The sequence below is a fragment of the Ranitomeya variabilis genome, chromosome 4, assembly GCF_051348905.1.
Source record: "Ranitomeya variabilis isolate aRanVar5 chromosome 4, aRanVar5.hap1, whole genome shotgun sequence".
In the NCBI taxonomy this organism is placed as follows: Eukaryota; Metazoa; Chordata; class Amphibia; order Anura; family Dendrobatidae; genus Ranitomeya; species Ranitomeya variabilis.
This window is the reverse complement of record NC_135235.1, coordinates 292,855,509-292,867,089: the sequence shown is the minus strand read 5'-3', so window position 1 is coordinate 292,867,089 and position 11,581 is coordinate 292,855,509.

Genomic DNA, 11,581 nt, shown 5'->3' with positions numbered 1-11,581 from the left:
AAGTCAAATGGCGCTCCTTCCCTTCCGAGCTCTGCCATGCGCCCAAACAGTGGTTTATCCCCATATATGAAGTATCAGCGTACTCAGGACAAATTGCACAACAACTTTTGGGGTCCAATTTATCCTGCTACCCTTGGGAAAATAAAAAATTTGGGGCAAAAATATCATTTTTTGTGAAAATTAATATTAATTTTTTTTTACGGCTCTACATTATAAACTTCTGTGAAGCACTTGGAGGTTCAAAGTGCTCACCACACATCTAGATTAGTTCCTTAGAGGGTCTACTTTCCAAAATGGTGTCACTTCTGGGGGTTTCCACTGTTTAGGCACGTCAGGGGCTCTCCAAACACGACATGGGTTCCGATCTCAATTCCAGCCAATTTTGCATTGAAAAGTCAAATGGCGCTCCTTCCCTTCCGAGCTCTGCCATGCGCCCAAACAGTGGTTTATCCCCATATATGAAGTATCAGCGTACTCAGGACAAATTGCACAACAACTTTTGGGGTCCAATTTATCCTGCTACCCTTGGGAAAATAAAAAATTTGGGGCAAAAAGATCATTTTTTGTGAAAATTAATATTAATTTTTTTTACGGCTCCACATTATAAACTTCTGTGAAGCACTTGGAGGTTTAAAGTGCTCACCACACATCTAGATTAGTTCCTTAGAGGGTCTACTTTCCAAAATGGTGTCACTTGTGGGGGTTTCCACTGTTTAGGCACGTCAGGGGCTCTCCAAACACGACATGGGTTCCGATCTCAATTCCAGCCAATTTTGCATTGAAAAGTCAAATGGCGCTCCTTCCCTTCCGAGCTCTGCCATGTGCCCAATCAATGGTTTACCCCAACATGTGGGGTATCGGCGTACTCAGGACAAATTGTACAACAACTTTTTTGGTCCAATTTCTCCTGTTACCCTTGGTAAAATAAAACAAATTGGATCTGAAGTAAAAATTTTGTGAAAAAAAAGTTAAATGTTCAATTTTTTTTAAACATTCCAAAAATTCCTGTGAAGCACCTGAAGGGTTAATAAACTTTTTGAATGTGGTTTAGAGTACCTTGAGGGGTGCAGTTTTTAGAATGGTGTCACTTTTGGACATTTTCTGTCATATAGACCCCTCAAAGTCACTTCAAGTGTGAGGTGGTCCGTAAAAAAAATGGTTTTGCAAATTTTGTTGCAAAAATGAGAAATCGCTGGTCAAATTTTAACCCTTATAACTCCCTAACAAAAAAAAATTATGTTTCCAAAATTGTGCTGATGTAAAGCAGACATGTCGGAAATGTTGTTTATTAACTATATTATGTGATATAACTCTCTAATTTAAGGGCATAAAAACGAAAAATTTGAAAATTGCTAAATTTTCATAATTTTCGACAAATTTCTTTTTTTTTCACAAATAAATGCAAGTCATATCGAAGAAGTTTTACCACTATCATAAAGTACAATATGTCACGAGAAAACAATCTCAGAATCACCAGGATCCATTGAAGCGTTTCAGAGTTATGACCTCATAAAGTGACAGTGGTCAGAATTGTAAAAATTGGCCGTGTCACTTAGGTGAAAACAGGCTTTGGGGTGAAGGGGTTAATTGTTTTCACTGTTTTGCTGCAAAAACCCGTCCAGGGTTAACTCTTAAAGGGATCCCTTTGTTGACCCGGGATCCCTATTGCTTTTTGTTTGTTTTATACTTGTTGCCTCAGTTATCAAAAGACTGCCGAATCATGGACGGTGAATGATTAAAAAACTGATGTTGTAAATAGTTCGCACCTTCTTAAAGGTGCTCTCTACTGGTTTTACATAAAGAAAGGACACTTTGTGAAGATACTGTTTTTGAAAACATTACCGGAGTCCTTATTGCAAACAGACTTGCAGCTTGAGGAGTTGCACTACCTCAGAGAGACTTGGTCCCCTCTTAAAGGGGATGTTCATTGATAGTACTTAGAGAATGATGATGCTCTAAAAGAGAAAGTAATAATGCTGATATGTGAAAGTTGAATGTAACTAACTAGTTGATTGTAAGAAATGTTTAATGATGTTGATAGAAGAACGAGGACAGGAAGTGAACCCGTAGGGGTTAGTTAGTGAGTCCTCCTAGGAGCCATATAGAGATGGCTCAGTGATCTTGAACTGAAAGAAAACTGATATGTTCTATACTGTGTATAGCAGTGGAAGGACAGTAGGCCCGGGCGGAAAGGGGCGGTCCTGTATAGAAAGGAGGGGCAGTAGGTCTGGAGCAGTTAGGACAGGCGGTCCTGCAGACATAAAGTAGGAGAATGCAAAAACGTTGAGTAGCCTTATAATGTCTTATAAGAAGGTCTTTAGTGGATTTAGCGAGTACGTCCTTAAAGGCAATGTTAAATTATTGTTCAAAGATTTTGCACTTAGTAGAATACCCGGTTGGGTAAGAAAAAGTTATTTATAGTCTGTTATTTAAAGTATTTAACCATGTTTGTAACGTTGAAGTGTCCTCATCTCCCATAAAGGGAAGCTCTGTTAAAAAGTTTATTGTACTTGCATTTTCAAAATTGTATGTCTTTTTGCTGACATGTATTGTTGTTTTCTTCCCAGTCCAGGAGTACTGGATTTAACCGGGGGGGAGTGCAGCGCCCCAGAGTCCTGGTCGTTGCAGTACTGTTGCTCCGCCACTAAGGGGGGCTGTGGTACGTCTGATGGCACTGAAGGAGTTCATCTGACTAGGTATCACAGACACCAATACATTTCACAGTCTGGCCTCCAGGGGGAGCTAAGGGTTCTATTTATTAGGCCACTCCTCACAGTCTGGTAAAACTGGGGGTTAGGCAGGAAGTTAGGGAGAAAGCTGACTGGGTTGGAACCAGGCAACACCTTGTGGCAGAGGGTGTTGTGGGGGAAGATTCAGAGAGGTCCCTGTCAGGGGTGGCATCCTGACAGAGGCCTAGCAACCAGAGAGAACGTTATGGGACCGCGCCTGCATGATATAGCGGCGGTACCCCAAGAAAGGATAAGAAGCGAGGTTTATTGTGCTGAGTGAGAAACGAGATCAATGCAACAAGGAGAATACCAGTAGGAGTCGTGCTGTAAGACGAGGCAACATCCTATTGAGGCGCATAACCGGTGGCCGGAACGCCGAGGAAGTATAGAGCTCCAAGCCAAACTTCGAACCTACGGCAGGACAGTCAGTTACAGGCGGGCTGTCTCACCCAGACCCAGGAAGACACAGGGGGGTAACAACAGGAGTGGGGCGCCGCAAGAGTCCCGGAAGAGCTCCGAGCCTCCCGTCATACGGGTGCGTCCTAACCGTAAGATCAGGGGGACGTAGAGGGAGAACATCAGATCGAGTTGTGAGGGAACACGAGAAACAGACACAACAGTTGTGGGGTACTATCCCGTAAGCACAGCAGGGGAGGACCACAACACAAGCGCAGGAAGGTAGGCACAGATTTCCACCTGCAAAGGGAACTCTGGAGGTGCCATCGGACCGGCCGGACTTGCGCAGCCCTGTTAACCGTATTCCGGATTGAGGACTCAGAAGCCTTCAGTAAAGAGGTAAAGAGACTGCAACCTGGTGTCCTTGTTATTGACCGCGACCGGCACTACACCGCACCATAACATCAGCACCATACCACCACCTTTCATTGTGCGCCCCTCAGCAGGGTCACGGACCGGGTTTAGCCACCGTGACAACCCCAGAGCAGAGACTCAGAGGCCCGGTACCGGGTACCCCTCAGCCCTGCGACAGTGGGGCGCTGCAATTTTGGCGTCACGAACAGGATCTACTTAAGCCTGAAGAATCAGGTCATGTGTGCCTTGGAACTGTGATTTACTGTGCCTAGGAACTGTGATTTATTACATTTGGACTGTGACTTATTGCAAAGACTGTGTATTGCCACTTGCCGCCGAAAGGTTCCCGCCAAAATCGCCGCCATTACAGCGCCACAGGGAGCGCAGAAGGAGAAGGAGGGCGTGCCATGGGAGGAGACTACCAAAGCGGCGCCAGAAGTAGCGACCGCCCCCTCCGACTTCTGCTGCGAGATGACGACCTGCCCAGCAGCAGAGGAGAACCGCCCCCTGATTTGCAACAGCAGGAATGAGGTGAAGAAGGAGCTCGAACTCGGAGAAATGGCGGAGCCAGGTGCATGCGTTGCTGCCGAATGCCGGACAGCGATGATGAACAGCAAGTGCCCGAGCAGCGGCGAAGCGATCCCGGCTTGCCCTCACCCATCAGAGGCGGACTCGCGTCCACCGCCGGTGAAGGATCTGAACTACCTGGAGCCGCCGACGGAGAAGCCGAGCCTACCTATCCCCACCACGGAGCCATGGAGGGCGGAGCCACATCAGGAGGCCACCTCGGAGGAGCCGCGGTCCGGGCTGCAGCCGATTCCAGTGTCCTCATCAACGGAACAGATCGACATCGGTGGAATCACATCAGGCGCAGGTACGGACGGCGCTCCTACTCCCCCGGCCGATTCTGCTCCCCCGACCGATCCAGCTCTCCTGACCGATCCCGCTCCCGTGACCGCTCCTCACCCCAGCAGTAACTGTTTCTTCTCGGTGGAGCGGGTGATCCTCACCCCCGACGCTATGGGGAAGCTGGTACCTCCACTACCGACCAAGATGGGAGAACCCATAGACGTGGGCCCAGACGGGGTGGTCCTCCGGTGGGACACCCCCTGGACTGGGCCAGATGGAGCCCGGGAAGACGGCCTCACCCTTGCTGTGCTCACTTGGGAACAGTATAAACAATGTTTAATCTTGCATTGGAGACACCGAGACGAGACGGAACAACCTGACACGCCACAAACGCAACGCAGAAAGTCTGCGCACGGCAGGAAAGACGTGGTAAAGCGGGGAACTGTGCTGGCCTTCCACCCGAAGAGGGGTTGGGGCTCCATACAGGAACCGGGACTACCGACTGATGTCTTCGTTACTAGTTACAACGTGAAAACTCCCTGCTGTAACCAATATGGTGACCCATTGCAGAGGGGGGATCAGGTGACCTACACCCGCCACCGGAGTGCGCAAGGGTGGTGCGCTCGGAATGTCCAACGCTGTGAGCCTGAAGAGGCGTCACCTGTTGCTCCGACCATGATTGATCCGGGCCTGACAGATCTTGTTACTCTCACCACCGTCCGCCTTGTGGCGGCTACCGAACTTGCAAACAGGGTTAGCCTTCAGATCCAGACACCAAGTGATCTGACGGCGCCTGAGAGATCAACCACCGGTACTGATACCGCATCGGCCGCGGATCAGAGACCACCCCCTACACAGCCACAATCAGAGTAAGCAAGAATGCTTTATTGAATGTACATAGTTAATTGTTTTCACTGTTTTGCTGCAAAAACCCGTCCAGGGTTAACTCTTAAAGGGATCCCTTTGTTGACCCGGGATCCCTATTGCTTTTTGTTTGTTTTATACTTGTTGCCTCAGTTATCAAAAGACTGCCGAATCATGGACGGTGAATGATTCAAAAACTGATGTTGTAAATAGTTCGCACCTTCTTAAAGGTGCTCTCTACTGGTTTTACATAAAGAAAGGACACTTTGTGAAGATACTGTTTTTGAAAACATTACCGGAGTCCTTATTGCAAACAGACTTGCAGCTTGAGGAGTTGCACTACCTCAGAGAGACTTGGTCCCCTCTTAAAGGGGATGTTCATTGATAGTACTTAGAGAATGATGATGCTCTAAAAGAGAAAGTAATAATGCTGATATGTGAAAGTTGAATGTAACTAACTAGTTGATTGTAAGAAATGTTTAATGATGTTGATAGAAGAACGAGGACAGGAAGTGAACCCGTAGGGGTTAGTTAGTGAGTCCTCCTAGGAGCCATATAGAGATGGCTCAGTGATCTTGAACTGAAAGAAAACTGATATGTTCTATACTGTGTATAGTAGTGGAAGGACAGTAGGCCCGGGCGGAAAGGGGCGGTCCTGTATAGAAAGGAGGGGCAGTAGGTCTGGAGCAGTTAGGACAGGCGGTCCTGCAGACATAAAGTAGGAGAATGCAAAAACGTTGAGTAGCCTTATAATGTCTTATAAGAAGGTCTTTAGTGGATTTAGCGAGTACGTCCTTAAAGGCAATGTTAAATTATTGTTCAAAGATTTTGCACTTAGTAGAATACCCGGTTGGGTAAGAAAAAGTTATTTATAGTCTGTTATTTAAAGTATTTAACCATGTTTGTAACCAGGGGCGTAACGACCGCGGTCGCAGCGGTCGCCATTGCGACCGGGCCCCGCAGGTCAGGGGCCCCGGGCCGGCAGGTCAGGGCAGGGCCGGGCTGGACATCGGGCACTTCTGGCAAATGCCAGAAGAGCCGATGCCAGTAGTGGGCCGCTGCACTGTTCCTCCCCGCCGCCGCCGCCGCCGCCGCCGCATTTAACTATACCGGCGTCTATGACACCGGTATAGTTCAATGCAATGATGGAGGAGAGCGTCACCTGACGCTCCCTCTCCCATCATTCCCCGCTCTGCCTCTGACAGTACACTGCGGGTGCGCGATGACGTCATATCATCGCGCACCTGCAGTGTCCTGGGCAGACTGCAGCCACCAGGAGCAGCGCGGGCAAAAGGAAAGGTGAGGAGAGTTTTTTTTTTTCTTTTTCACCGGACTGTGGGGCCATTATCGGGGGGAGATGAGATGCGGGCTGTGCTCTATATACCCCTGTGCTGGCTGTGCTCTATATACCCCTGTGCTGGCTGTGCTGCATATACCCCTGTGCGGGCTCTGCTGTATATATCCCTGTGCGGGCTGTGCTCTATATACCCCTGTGCGGGCTGTGCTCTATATACCCCTGTGCGGGCTGTGCTGTATATACCCCTGTGCGGGCTCTGCTGTATATACCCCTGTGCGGGCTGTGCTGTATATACCCCTGTGCGGGCTGTGCTCTATATACCCCTGTGCTGGCTCTGCTGTATATACCACTGTGCGGGCTGTGCTGTATATACCCCTGTGCCGGCTGTGCTGTATATACCCCTGTGCTGGCTGTGCTGTATATACCCCTGTGCGGGCTCTGCTGTATATACCCCTGTGCGGGCTCTGCTGTATATACCCCTGTGCGGGCTGTGCTCTATATACCCCTGTGCGGGCTGTGCTGGATATACCCCTGTGCGGGCTGTGCTGGATATACCACTGTGCGGGCTCTGCTGTATATACCCCTGTGCGGGCTGTGCTGTATATACCCCTGTGCGGGCTGTGCTGTATATACCCCTGTGTGGGCTGTGCTGTATATACCCCTGTGTGGGCTGTGCTCTATATACCCCTGTGCGGGCTGTGCTGGATATACCACTGTGCGGGCTGTGCTGTATATACCCCTGTGCGGGCTCTGCTGTATATACCCCTGTGCGGGCTGTGCTGTATATACCCCTGTGCGGGCTGTGCTGTATATACCCCTGTGCGGGCTGTGCTGGATATACCCCTGTGCGGGCTGTGCTGGATATACCCCTGTGCGGGCTGTGCTGTATATACCCCTGTGCGGGCTGTGCTGTATATACCCCTGTGCGGGCTGTGCTGTATATACCCCTGTGCGGGCTGTGCTGTATATACCCCTGTGCGGGCTGTGCTGTATATACCCCTGTGCGGGCTGTGCTGTATTTACCCCTGTGCGGGCTGTGCTGTATATACCACTGTGCGGGCTGTGCTGTATATACCACTGTGCGGGCTGTGCTGTACATACCACTGTGCGGGCTGTGCTGTATATACCACTGTGCGGGCTGTGCTGGATATACCACTGTGCGGGCTGTGCTGGATATACCACTGTGCGGGCTGTGCTGGATATACCACTGTGCGGGCTGTGCTGGATATACCACTGTGCGGGCTGTGCTGGATATACCACTGTGCGGGCTGTGCTGGATATACCACTGTGCGGGCTGTGCTGGATATACCACTGTGCGGGCTGTGCTGGCACCCAACACCATGTTGCAGTGCAGGAGATTCCTGCAACAGTCCGAGGCGTATCTAGGGGAAGGGGGTGGGGGGGCGTCACGGAGGTGGGGGGGGGGCCCCATTTGGAAGTTCGCACCGGGGCCCATAACTTTGTAGTTACGCCACTGTTTGTAACGTTCAAGTGTCCTCATCTCCCATAAAGGGAAGCTCTGTTAAAAAGTTTATTGTACTTGCATTTTCAAAATTGTATGTCTTTTTGCTGACATGTATTGTTGTTTTCTTCCCAGTCCAGGAGTACTGGATTTAACCGGGGGGGAGTGCAGCGCCCCAGAGTCCTGGTCGTTGCAGTACTGTTGCTCTGCCACTAAGGGGGGCTGTGGTACGTCTGATGGCACTGAAGGAGTTCATCTGACTAGGTATCACAGACACCAATACATTTCACAGTCTGGCCTCCAGGGGGAGCTAAGGGTTCTATTTATTAGGCCACTCCTCACAGTCTGGTAAAACTGGGGGTTAGGCAGGAAGTTAGGGAGAAAGCTGACTGGGTTGGAACCAGGCAACACCTTGTGGCAGAGGGTGTTGTGGGGGAAGATTCAGAGAGGTCCCTGTCAGGGGTGGGATCCTGACAGAGGCCTAGCAACCAGAGAGAACGTTACGGGACCGCGCCTGCACGATATAGCGGCGGTACCCCAAGAAAGGATAAGAAGCGAGGTTTATTGTGCTGAGTGAGAAACGAGATCAATGCAACAAGGAGAATACCAGTAGGAGTCGTGCTGTAAGACGAGGCAACATCCTATTGAGGCGCATAACCGGTGGCCGGAACGCCGAGGAAGTATAGAGCTCCAAGCCAAACTTCGAACCTACGGCAGGACAGTCAGTTACAGGCGGGCTGTCTCACCCAGACCCAGGAAGACACAGGGGGGTAACAACAGGAGTGGGGCGACGCAAGAGTCCCGGAAGAGCTCCGAGCCTCCCGTCATACGGGTGCGTCCTAACCGTAAGATCAGGGGGACGTAGAGGGAGAACATCAGATCGAGTTGTGAGGGAACACGAGAAACAGACACAACAGTTGTGGGGTACTATCCCGTAAGCACAGCAGGGGAGGACCACAACACAAGCGCAGGAAGGTAGGCACAGATTTCCACCTGCAAAGGGAACTCTGGAGGTGCTATCGGACCGGCCGGACTTGTGCAGCCCTGTTAACCGTATTCCGGATTGAGGACTCAGAAGCCTTCAGTAAAGAGGTAAAGAGACTGCAACCTGGTGTCCTCGTTATTGACCGCGACCGGCACTACACCGCACCATAACATCAGCACCATACCACCACCTTTCATTGTGCGCCCCTCAGCAGGGTCACGGACCGGGTCTAGCCACCGTGACAACCCCAGAGCAGAGACTCAGAGGCCCGGTACCGGGTACCCCTCGGCCCTGCGACAGTGGGGGCGCTGCATCTTCCTATACCACCTGATTGACAGCTCCTCAGTGTCCTCCTCCCTGCTGAGATCTCACACTGCAAACACATTGAATGCGCTTTCACTCATTAGCTCTCTCACTTTATTGCGGTGTTTATAAAAATAGTAATTTTTCTATCAGGACTGTACAATCATTTTTACATACATTTTCCAAGTAAGTACACAAGCCTCATCAGGTCTAACATAACTATGTAATCACATACGCAAATTAAATCTCAAAAATTAGTGGCAGATTCTTTTTCAGCAGAAAGAACATTTGATGAGTTGCCAACTGTTGAAAAATATATAATTTTACATCGGTTTTTACTGGTCGTTGCTAAAGATGGGTAGAACACAAACAGTTGAAATCAAAATTTTAAATTCAGTTTAATAGGAAAATGCAAAAACTTGCTTTTGTTAGCTATAAAATAGTTCAACAAGAACAATGTAAAAAAAACCTCAACCCGAATAATATAACAAATGGTTTATCCAAATTCAGCACAGAATGCCACTTTTCTGAATATAGGAGGCTCAGAATTGTCCAATGCAGGGTTTTCTACTTTTGAGTTCAAAGATACAATTTCACACTATAAGCTAACATAGACTAGAATCCCCCACAAGAGCCCACATTTGTAAATCATGTGTTGTCTCAAGCCTACGTGATGTAATCATCAAGGGGTTCAATAATTGCATCAGCTGAGATAACACACATCAAATACATGGACTAGCTAGAGTTTTGTCTGTCTACGACGTTACATTGCCTGTTAGAAATAAAGTTAAGAGAATAGTCCAAAATATTTAAGAGATCATTATCTTGAACAAACAAGGAAAAGGATATAAAGGCATTGAATGTTACTAGAGATGCAGACGGAAGAAAAGTTCTCAAATTCAAACTTCATAGAACGTTAGAGTTGGAAGGGACCTCAAGGGTCAATACAGCACGGGATTAACTAAACCATCAGCTTACAGGAACACAGACTACCCTACCAGGATGACGTAGAAGGAGGAATCTGTCACTGGTTGCCATCACATTCCTGAGAAGGTAGGTGGCCAAAACCCTCGAATGACTGCAAAAGACCTTCAGTAAGTTTTGGTGGGAGCAGAATCTGAAGCTTCAGTTTGCACATTAGCAAACTAAACCCTGAAGGACCGCATGGCAAAACTCCAAGTCGTCACCTTTACTGACCAAAAAAACACACAACAAATTTCATATACAATGTACTCAAAACCATATAAATAAGCCACAGGTTTTTTGGATTCTCTTCTATGAAGCGATTCAACAAAACTTGAACTATTCAAGCCTATAATATCAGTGGTATATATATAATCCGAAAAAAGGAGTCACAAAACTGTCATTAAAGGTATATAAAATTGTAACATTTATTTAATTACCAAAAAACAATTCTGATTAAACGTACAAATTTTCCCAATCATAAAGGGTAGCTATGTGAACGGACATAGGTAACATGCACCATATAACACACCTAAAGTCAATGACTAGAGGTCACAAGTTCATTAAGAAATAGTCTATCATAAATCCTTGCAAGTATAAAGTCCCACTCAGGATATTAAAGACAAGTGTAATTACATAGTATATAAGACTGGACCTCACCCATGATAGTCGCGGTGTGTATATGTGGTAGCAGCAGCCCCTACGCGCGTTTCGCGTAGGCTTCTTCGGGGGCTGTACGTTTAATCAGAATTGTTTTTTGGTAATTAAATAAATGTTACAATTTTATATACCTTTAATGACAGTTTTGTGACTCCTTTTTTCGGATTATATATGTATTGTTTGGGAGTCTTCTCTGTCCGCTTTAGGACTTATATGTTGCTCTGTTCTTATTATTTATATAATATCAGTGGTATGTCTGAAGGAGGAAGAATGAAGCATATGCTGAAACTTAACTGCCTGCTTCTAATGTAGCATAGCGGTGGCCTGGCGATGGGAAGCATGGTGATGGTCTGTGATTGCTATCACTGGAAACCTACAGCATGTAAAGGACAAGATGGATTCAAACAAGTATCAAAAAATTCTGCGAGAAAACTTCATGTCTTCTGTAAGAAAGCTGAAGATTGGGTGGCACTGGACATTCCAATAGGACAGTGATGCCAAGCAGGGCCGCCATCAGGGCATTACAGCCGTGACTGGCGTATGGGGCCCGGTAGGCAGAGGGGGCCCGCATCGGGCCCCGTCTCATCTGCTCACCGGGCCCCTACCGGCAGCCGCAGGCTGAACTGGGCCCTTAGCGGCGGCCGGCACTGCAGCTGTTT